The sequence below is a fragment of the Salmo salar genome, unplaced genomic scaffold (assembly GCF_905237065.1).
Source record: "Salmo salar unplaced genomic scaffold, Ssal_v3.1, whole genome shotgun sequence".
Lineage (NCBI taxonomy): Eukaryota > Metazoa > Chordata > Actinopteri > Salmoniformes > Salmonidae > Salmo > Salmo salar.
The window spans coordinates 55,198-65,717 of record NW_025547629.1 but is presented as its reverse complement, the minus strand read 5'-3'; positions in this window follow the sequence as shown (position 1 = coordinate 65,717).

Here is a 10,520-nt window from a genome sequence, read left to right as displayed (position 1 = left end):
TCATGACAATAAATGCCAACCTGCCTCCAGAACAATATTCATGACAATAAATGCCAACCTGCCTCCAAGCTAGTGATGTGGGGGTTCTCTCATAACCCTCAGTCCCCAGGTGGGTAGATGGCAGGTTGAATAAAGAGAAGCTAGTGATGTGGGGGTTCTCTCATAACCCTCAGTCCCCAGGTGGGTAGATGGCAGGTTGAATAAAGAGAAGCTAGTGATGTGGGGGTTCTCTCATAACCCTCAGTCCCCAGGTGGGTAGATGGCAGGTTGAATAAAGAGAAGCTAGTGATGTGGGGGTTCTCTCATAACCCTCAGTCCCCAGGTGGGTAGATGGCAGGTTGAATAAAGAGAAAACAATAGGCTACATAAAACAATCCATAAATGTATAATTATTATGTAATTTACACAAAACATTAAGGACACATTTCTTTCCATGACAAACTGACCAGGCGTAACTCAATATTAGGAAGGTATCCTTAATATTTTGTCCACTCAGTGGCTCTGACCCTTTACGTAACAGACAATCCTCTTTACCAGGAAACCTTCTTTAAATTTCCCCAAATGCTTCCACACTGCTGCTCTCTCACAGCTGCTCCAGGGCCTCTTGGGTTGAGGAGTCATTCTCTTCTAACCTGATCACAGCTGCTCCAGGGCCTCTTGGGTTGAGGAGTCATTCTCTTCTAACCTGATCACAGCTGCTCCAGGGCCTCTTGGGTTGAGGAGTCATTCTCTTCTAACCTGATCACAGCTGCTCCAGGGCCTCTTGGGTTGAGGAGTCATTCTCTTCTAACCTGATCACAGCTGCTCCAGGGCCTCTTGGGTTGAGGAGTCATTCTCTTCTAACCTGATCACAAACAAATAAACATGATGGTCCAACATAATGGGGGGGGCATAGGGATGGTAGGGGAGAGGAGGGGGAGGGCATAGGGATGGTAGGGGAGAGGAGGGGGGTATAGGGAAGGTAGGGGAGAGGAGGGGGTATAGGGAAGGTAGGGGAGAGGAGGGGGTATAGGGAAGGTAGGAGAGGTAGGAGAGGAGGGGGTATAGGGAAGGTAGGGGAGAGGAGGGGGTATAGGGGAGGTAGGGGAGAGGAGGGGGTATAGGGAAGGTAGGGGAGAGGAGGGGGGTATAGGGAAGGTAGGAGAGAGGAGGGGGGTATAGGGAAGGTAGGGGAGAGGAGGGGGGTATAGGGAAGGTAGGAGAGGTAGGAGAGGAGGGGGTATAGGGAAGGTAGGGGAGAGGAGGGGGTATAGGGAAGGTAGGGGAGAGGAGGGGGTATAGGGGAGGTAGGGGAGAGGAGGGGGTATAGGGAAGGTAGGGGAGAGGAGGGGGTATAGGGAAGGTAGGAGAGAGGAGGGGGGGTATAGGGAAGGTAGGGGAGAGGAGGGGGGTATAGGGAAGGTAGGAGAGGTAGGAGAGGAGGGGGTATAGGGAAGGTAGGGGAGAGGAGGGGGTATAGGGAAGGTAGGGGAGAGGAGGGGGTATAGGGGAGGTAGGGGAGAGGAGGGGGTATAGGGAAGGTAGGGGAGAGGAGGGGGTATAGGGAAGGTAGGAGAGGTAGGAGAGGAGGGGGTATAGGGAAGGTAGGGGAGAGGAGGGGGTATAGGGGAGGTAGGGGAGAGGAGGGGGTATAGGGAAGGTAGGGGAGAGGAGGGGGTATAGGTAAGGCAGGGGAGAGGAGGGGGTATAGGGAAGGTAGGGGAGAGGAGGGGGGTATAGGTAAGGCAGGGGAGAGGAGGGGGTATAGGGAAGGTAGGGGAGAGGAGGGGGGTATAGGTAAGGCAGGGGAGAGGAGGGGGTATAGGGAAGGTAGGGGAGAGGAGGGGGTATAGGTAAGGCAGGGGAGAGGAGGGGGTATAGGGAAGGTAGGGGAGAGGAGGGGGGTATAGGTAAGGCAGGGGAGAGGAGGGGGGTATAGGTAAGGCAGGGGAGAGGAGGGGGTATAGGGAAGGTAGGGGAGAGGAGGGGGTATAGGTAAGGCAGGGGAGAGGAGGGGGTATAGGGAAGGTAGGGGAGAGGAGGGGGGTATAGGTAAGGCAGGGGAGAGGAGGGGGTATAGGTAAGGCAGGGGAGAGGAGGGGGTATAGGTAAGGCAGGGGAGAGGAGGGGGTATAGGGAAGGTAGGGGAGAGGAGGGGGTATAGGTAAGGCAGGGGAGAGGAGGGGGGTATAGGTAAGGCAGGGGAGAGGAGGGGGTATAGGTAAGGCAGGGGAGAGGAGGGGGTATAGGGAAGGTAGGGGAGAGGAGGGGGTATAGGTAAGGTAGGGGAGAGGAGGGGGTATAGGGAAGGTAGGGGAGAGGAGGGGGGGTATAGGTAAGGCAGGGGAGAGGAGGGGGTATAGGGAAGGTAGGGGAGAGGAGGGGGGTATAGGTAAGGCAGGGGAGAGGAGGGGGTATAGGGAAGGTAGGGGAGAGGAGGGGGGTATAGGTAAGGCAGGGGAGAGGAGGGGGTATAGGGAAGGTAGGGGAGAGGAGGGGGGTATAGGTAAGGCAGGGGAGAGGAGGGGGGTATAGGTAAGGCAGGGGAGAGGTCTACCACGACACGCAGCGGTGACCCCAGTTCATAAGAAGAAGAAACGGTCCACCGATAAATAAGACGGGCAGTAGCTAGATCATTCACATCCCTGTCTTCCTGACTGTATTATACTAATTCTGTTTCTACTGAGTGTACAAAAAATTAACAATACCTTCCTAATATTGAGTTACCCCCGCCCCCCTTTTGCACTCAGAACAGTCTCAATTCGTTGGGTCATGGACACTACAAGGTGTCGAAAGCGTTCCATAGGGATGCTGCGCCCATGTTGACTCCAATGCTTCCCCACAGTTGTGGCAAGTTGACTGGATGTCCTTTGGGTGGTGGACCACTCTTGATGCACACGGGGAAACTGTTGAGTGTGAAAAAACCCAGCAGCGTTGCAGTTCTTGACACAAACCAGTGCGCCTGGCACCTATTACCATACCCCCGTTCAAAGGAACTTAAATACACTATATATACAAAAGTATGTGAACACCCCTTCAAATTTGTGGATTCAGCAATTTCAGACACCTGTTGCTGACAGGTCTATAAAATTGAGCACACCGCCATGCAATCTCCATAGACAAACATTGTCAGTAGAAAAGCCTTACTGAAGAGCTCAGTGACTTTCAACGTGGCACCGTCATAGGATGCCACCTTTCCAACAAGTCATTTCGTGAAATTTCTGCCCTGCTAGAGGTACCCCCCCCCACCGATCAACTGTAAGTGCTGTTATTGTGAAGTGGAAACGTCTAGGAGCAACAACGGCAGAGATCAATGTGGAAGAACTTGACTGGCCTGCAAACCTCAACCCACTTCAACCCCATTGAACACCTTCGGGGTGAATCGGAACACCGACTGCGAGCCAGGACCTAATCGCCCCCAACATCAGTGACCCGACCTCACTAATGCTCTTGTGGCTGAATGGAAGCAAGTCCCCCCGTAGCAATGTACCAACATCTAGCAGCAAAGGGGGGACCAACTCCATGTCAATGCCCATGATTTTGGAATGAGATGTTCAATGAGCACGTGTCCACATACATTTGTAGTGTATTTTGATCTTGCCCATTCACACTCTGAATGACACACACACACACACAATCCATGTCTCAATTGTCTCAAGCATTTTTTTTTACCTGTCTCCTCCCCTTCTTCATCTACACTGATTGAAGTGGATTTATTAAGAAGTGACATCAATAAGGGATCGTAGCTTTCACCTGGATTCACCTGGTCTGTCTAATGTCATGGAAAGAGAAGGCGTTCTTAATGTTTTGTACATTCAGTGACGCTGTTATAATAACCAAACAGTTGGAAAAACACTAATGTTGGTGATGTAAACTGGGTGTACAAAACATTAAGAAAACCTTCCTAATATTGAGTTGCACCCCTTTTTGCCCTCAGAACGGCTTCAGTTCGTCGGGGCATGGATAAGGTGTTCCATGGGGATGCTGGGGCCATGTTGACTCCAATGCTTCCCCACAGTTGTGTCCAGTTGGCTGGATGTCCTTTGGGTGGTGGACCAGTCTTGATACACACGGGGAAACTGTTGAGAGTGAAAAACCCAGCAGCGTTGCAGTTCTTGACACTCAAACCAATCTTTTGTGTTGCCCGTTCACCCTCTGAATGGCACACATACACAATCCATTGTCTCGATTGTCTCAAGGCTTTAAAAAAAATCCTTCTTTAACCTGTTAGGGCTAGGGGGCAGCATTGACACGGCTGGATAAAAAACATACCCGATTTAATCTGGTTACCACTCCTACTCAGTAACTAGAATATGCATATACTTATTACATATGGATAGAAAACACCCTAAATTTTCTAAAACTGTTTGAATGGTGTCTGTGAGTATAACAGAACTCAAATGGCAGGTCAAAACCTGAGAGATTCCTTTACAGGAAGTGGCCTGTCTGACCATTTCTGGAACTTCTTTGCCATCTCTATCATTTACTAAGGATCTCTGCTCTAACGTGACACTTCCCACGTCTCCCATAGGCTCTCATAGCCCGGGAAAAAAGAGAATGTCGTCATTCCAGCCCCAGGCTGAAACACATTATCGCCTTTCTCAAGTGGCCCATCAAGAGACACTAGCTTATGCGCGTGACCCCGACCGCCCCCGCCTTTGGGATTTTTTTCCTCTGTTTGCCGAAAAGGAGATTCCCTGTCGGAATATTATCGCTTTTCTCACGAGAAAAATGACGTAAAAATTGATTTTAAACAGCGGTTGACATGCTTCGACGTACGGCAATGGAATACTTTGAATTTTATTGTCAGGAATTGCGCCAAGCGCGACACTTCTTTACTATTTCGGATAGTGTCTGGAACGCATACGAACAAAACGCCGCTATTCGGATATAACGATGGATTATTTTGGACCAAACCAACATTTGTTATTGAAGTAGACGTCCTGGGTGTGCATTCTGACGAAGACAACAAAAGGTAATGACATTTTTATAATAGTAAATATGATTATGGTGAGTGCTAAACTTGCCGGGTGTCTAAATAGCGAGCCCGTGATGCCTGGGCTATGTACTTAGAATATTGCAAAATGTGCTTTCACCAAAAGCTATTTTAAAATCGGACATATCGAGTGCATAGAGGAGGTCTGTATCTATAATTCTTAAAATAATTGTTATGCTTTTTGTGAACGTTTATCGTGAGTAATTTAGTAAAATGTTAGCGAATTCCCCGTAAGTTTGCGGGGGTATGCTAGTTCTGAACGTCACATGCTAATGTAAAAAGCTGGTTTTTTATATAAATATGAACTTGATTGAACAAAACATGCATGTATTGTATAACATAATGTCCTAGGGTTGTCATCTGATGAAGATCATCAAAGGTGAGTGCTGCATTTAGCTGTCTTCTGGGTTTTGGTGACATTATATGCTGGCTTGAAAAATGGGTGTCTGATTATTTCTGGCTTGGTACTCTGCTGACATAATCTAATGTTTTGCTTTCGTTGTAAAGCCTTTTTGAAATCGGACAGTGTGGTTAGATTAACGAGAGTCTTATCTTTAAATGGCTGTAAAATAGTCATATGTTTGAGAAATTGAAGTAATATGATTTTGAAGATTTTGAAAATCGCGCCACAGGATGGCAGTGGCTGTTACGTAGGTGGGACGAATTCGTCCCGCCGGTCCCATAGAGGTTAACCCGTCTCCTCCCCTTCATCTACACTGATTGAAGTGGATATAACAAGTGACATCAATAAGGGATCAAAGCTTTTACCTGGTCAGTCTGTCATGGAAAAAGGTGTTCATAATGTTTTGTCCACTCAGTGTATGACAGGATTGGATGTTTATATATATATTTTTTAATGATTTTAGTCATTTAGCAGACGCTCTTATTCAGAGTGACTTACAGGACAAATTACGGTAAAGTGCCTTGCTTAACAAAGGGGTATACACACATATGGAATCTTAGAAGTTACACACACACACACATGGAATCGTTGAAGTTTTATTTTCTGCGTTTTAATTAAATATGTGATAAGGGAATGGTCTGGGAACCTGGGATCCAACATGTATAAAATGTCTGATGGTTTTTCTTTAATTTGTCTAATATAATAAGAAACACCATTTTGAAAGGGTGGTATGACTTTTGACCTCTATCATGGCACCCCTTTGTGGTCTGATCAGCCTCATGGGAGGGCCATTTGGATGATGAATTTAAGGTCATTTGTAATACTGGTTTTAAGGAAATTTGTATAACTGATAATGATGATGGAGTTTAAAGTTCTTAGACACATTGGTAATTTGAACCAATGAGAAGACAGAATGAAAATAAGGGTACAATAATGTTTCTTTGTGGAGTAGTTCAGATTAGTGAATTTGATCTGATTATGTTATTTGAATATCTTTTGACCAGTAGTGGTATTTTTATACATTATAAAGCTAAGTTTAGCTGTGGTTGGATGCAGTGTAAGGAATTTAACACAACAAGGTTGTGAAATTGTCATAATATTATTATTATATTTAGCCAGAATAAGCGTAATAACGGTAGACTTTCTTACATCTAGACGTTCCGCTAGCGGAACACCTGCTCCAATATCCAATGATAGGCGTGGCGCGAATTACAAATTCCTCAAAAATACAAAAACTTCAATTTTTCAAACATATGACTATTTCACAGCATTTTAAAGATAAGACTCTCCTTTATCTAACCACACTGTCCGATTTCAAAAAGGCTTTACAGCGAAAGCAAAACATTAGATTATGTCAGCAGAGTACCAAGCCAGAAATAATCAGACACCCATTTTTCAAGATAGCATATAATGTCACAAAAACCCAGAAGACAGCTAAATGCAGCACTAACCTTTGATGATCTTCATCAGATGACACACCTAGGACATTATGTTATACAATACATGCATGTTTTGTTCAATCAAGTTCATATTTATATCAAAAAACAGCTTTTTACATTAGCATGTGACGTTCAGAACTAGCATACCCCCCGCAAACTTCCGGAGGAATTTGCTAACATTTTACTAAATTACTCACGATAAACGTTCACAAAAAGCATAACAATTATTTTAAGAATTATAGATACAGAACTCCTCTATGCACTCGATATGTCTGATTTTAAAATAGCTTTTTGGTGAAAGCACATTTTGCAATATTCTAAGTACATAGCCCAGCCATCACGGGCTAGCTATTTAGACACCCGGCAAGTTTACCACTCACCAATATCAGGTTTACTATTATAAAAGTTTGATTACCTTTTGTTGTCTTCGTCAGAATGCACTCCCAGGACTGCTACTTCAATAACAAATGTTGGTTTGGTCCAAAATAATCCATCGTTATATCCGAATAGCGGCGTTTTGTTCGTGCGTCCCAGACACTATCCGAATGGTAAAGAAGGGTCGTGCGCATGGCGCAATTCGTGACAAAAAAAATCTAAATATTCCATTACCGTACTTGAAGCATGTCAACCGCTGTTTAAAATCCATTTTTATGCCATTTTTCTCGTAAAAAAGCGATAATATTCCGACCGGGAATGTCCATTTAGCTAAACAGAGGAATGAAAACAAACCTTTCGGTCGACGCGGGCACGAGCCTGAGTCTCACAGTACTGTAACCAGCCACTACCCAAACGCGCTACTTTGTTTCAGCCAGAGCCTGCAAAGCCACGATTCCACTTTTTGCCGCCTTCTGAGAACCTATGGCAGCCGTAGGAAGTGTCACGGGACAGCTAAGATCCTCACTCTTCAATAAACAGAGACAAGAAGAACGACACCTTGTAAGACAGGCCACTTCCTGCATGAAATGTTCTCAGGTTTTTGCCTGCCATTTGAGTTCTGTTATACTCACAGACACCATTCAAACAGTTTTAGAAACTTTAGGGTGTTTTCTATCCAAAGCCAATAATTATATGCATATTCTCGTTACTGGGCAGGAGTAGTAACCAGATTAAATCGGGTACGTTTTTTATCCAGCCGTGAAAATACTGCCCCCTAGCCATAACAGGTTAACCTGTTAGGGCTAGGGGGCAGCATTGACACGGCTGGATAAAAAACATACCCGATTTAATCTGGTTACCACTCCTACTCAGTAACTAGAATATGCATATACTTATTACATATGGATAGAAAACACCCTAAATTTTCTAAAACTGTTTGAATGGTGTCTGTGAGTATAACAGAACTCAAATGGCAGGTCAAAACCTGAGAGATTCCTTTACAGGAAGTGGCCTGTCTGACCATTTCTGGAACTTCTTTGCCATCTCTATCATTTACTAAGGATCTCTGCTCTAACGTGACACTTCCCACGTCGTCCATAGGCTCTCAGAGCCCGGGAAAAAAGAGAATGTCGTCATTCCAGCCCCAGGCTGAAACACATTATCGCCTTTCTCAAGTGGCCCATCAAGAGACACTAGCTTATGCGCGTGACCCCGACCGCCCCCGCCTTTGGGATTTTTTCCTCTGTTTGCCGAAAAGGAGATTCCCTGTCGGAATATTATCGCTTTTCTACGAGAAAAATGACGTAAAAATTGATTTTAAACAGCGGTTGACATGCTTCGACGTACGGCAATGGAATACTTTGAATTTTATTGTCAGGAATTGCGCCAAGCGCCGACACTTCTTTACTATTTCGGATAGTGTCTGGAACGCACGAACAAAACGCCGCTATTCGGATATAACGATGGATTATTTTGGACCAAACCAACATTTGTTATTGAAGTAGACGTCCTGGGTGTGCATTCTGACGAAGACAACAAAAGGTAATGACATTTTTATAATAGTAAATATGATTATGGTGAGTGCTAAACTTGCCGGGTGTCTAAATAGCGAGCCCGTGATGCCTGGGCTATGTACTTAGAATATTGCAAAATGTGCTTTCACCAAAAGCTATTTTAAAATCGGACATATCGAGTGCATAGAGGAGGTCTGTATCTATAATTCTTAAAATAATTGTTATGCTTTTTGTGAACGTTTATCGTGAGTAAATTAGTAAAATGTTAGCGAATTCCCCGGAAGTTTGCGGGGGGTATGCTAGTTCTGAACGTCACATGCTAATGTAAAAAGCTGGTTTTTGATATAAATATGAACTTGATTGAACAAAACATGCATGTATTGTATAACATAATGTCCTAGGGTTGTCATCTGATGAAGATCATCAAAGGTGAGTGCTGCATTTAGCTGTCTTCTGGGTTTTGGTGACATTATATGCTGGCTTGAAAAATGGGTGTCTGATTATTTCTGGCTTGGTACTCTGCTGACATAATCTAATGTTTTGCTTTCGTTGTAAAGCCTTTTTGAAATCGGACAGTGTGGTTAGATTAACGAGAGTCTTATCTTTAAATGGCTGTAAAATAGTCATATGTTTGAGAAATTGAAGTAATAGGATTTTGAAGATTTTGAAAATCGCGCCACAGGCTGGCAGTGGCTGTTACGTAGGTGGGACGAATTCGTCCCGCCGGTCCCATAGAGGTTAACCTCTTGGGGCTAGGTGGGACGCTAGCGTGCCACCCGTGGTGCACTCCATCAACAGCAGGTGCATTTCAAGAGCGGCAAATTTGAATCCAAATAAATGTCAAAATTCAAATTTTTCAAAAATACAACTATGTTACACCATTTGAAAGATAAACATCTCCTTAATCTAACCACGTTTTACGATTTCAAAAAGGTTTTACGGCGAAAGCATAAATTTAGAGTATGTTAGGACAGTACATTTACAAGAGTTGTGTGTAATGTTTTGTCAAGTCAAAGACAGGGTCACCAAAACCATAAAACCAGCTAAAATGATGCACTAACCTTTTACAATCTCCATCAGATGACACTCCTAGGACATTATGTTAGACAATGCATGCATTTTTAGTTCTATCAAGTTCATTTTTATATCCAAAAACAGCGTTTTACTATGGCATTGATGTTGAGGAAATCGTTTCCCTCCAATAACCGGCAGTCAAGTCAGCGTCACAAATTAAATAATTAAAATTAGAAAACATTGTTAAAATATTATATTGTCATTTAAAGAATTATAGATTTACATCTCTTGAACGCAATCAACTTGCCAGATTTAAAAATAACCTTACTGGGAAATCACACTTTGCAATAATCTGAGCACTGCGCCCAGAAATATACGCGTTGCGATACAGACTAGACGTCATGTTGGGGAGATCTAAAATCGAAAATACTATGTAAATAATCCATTACCTTTGATTCTCTTCATCAGATGTCACTTCCAGGTATCACAGGTCCATAACGAATGTAGTTTTGTTCAAAAAAGCTAATCATTTATGTCCAAAAATCTCCGTCTCGTTAGCACATGATGTAAGCCAGCCGGACTTCTCGTCATGAACGAGGGGAAAAATATATTTCCGTTCGTTCAAACATGTCAAACGTTGTATAGCATAAATCATTAGGGCCTTTTTTAACCAGAACATGAATAATATTCAAGGTGGACGAATGCATACTCTTTCATAACGTATTGGAACGAGGGTACCCAACATGAAGTAGCGCGCCAGGTGTCTAATGGGACATCACCGTTCCATGGCTCTTGTTCGG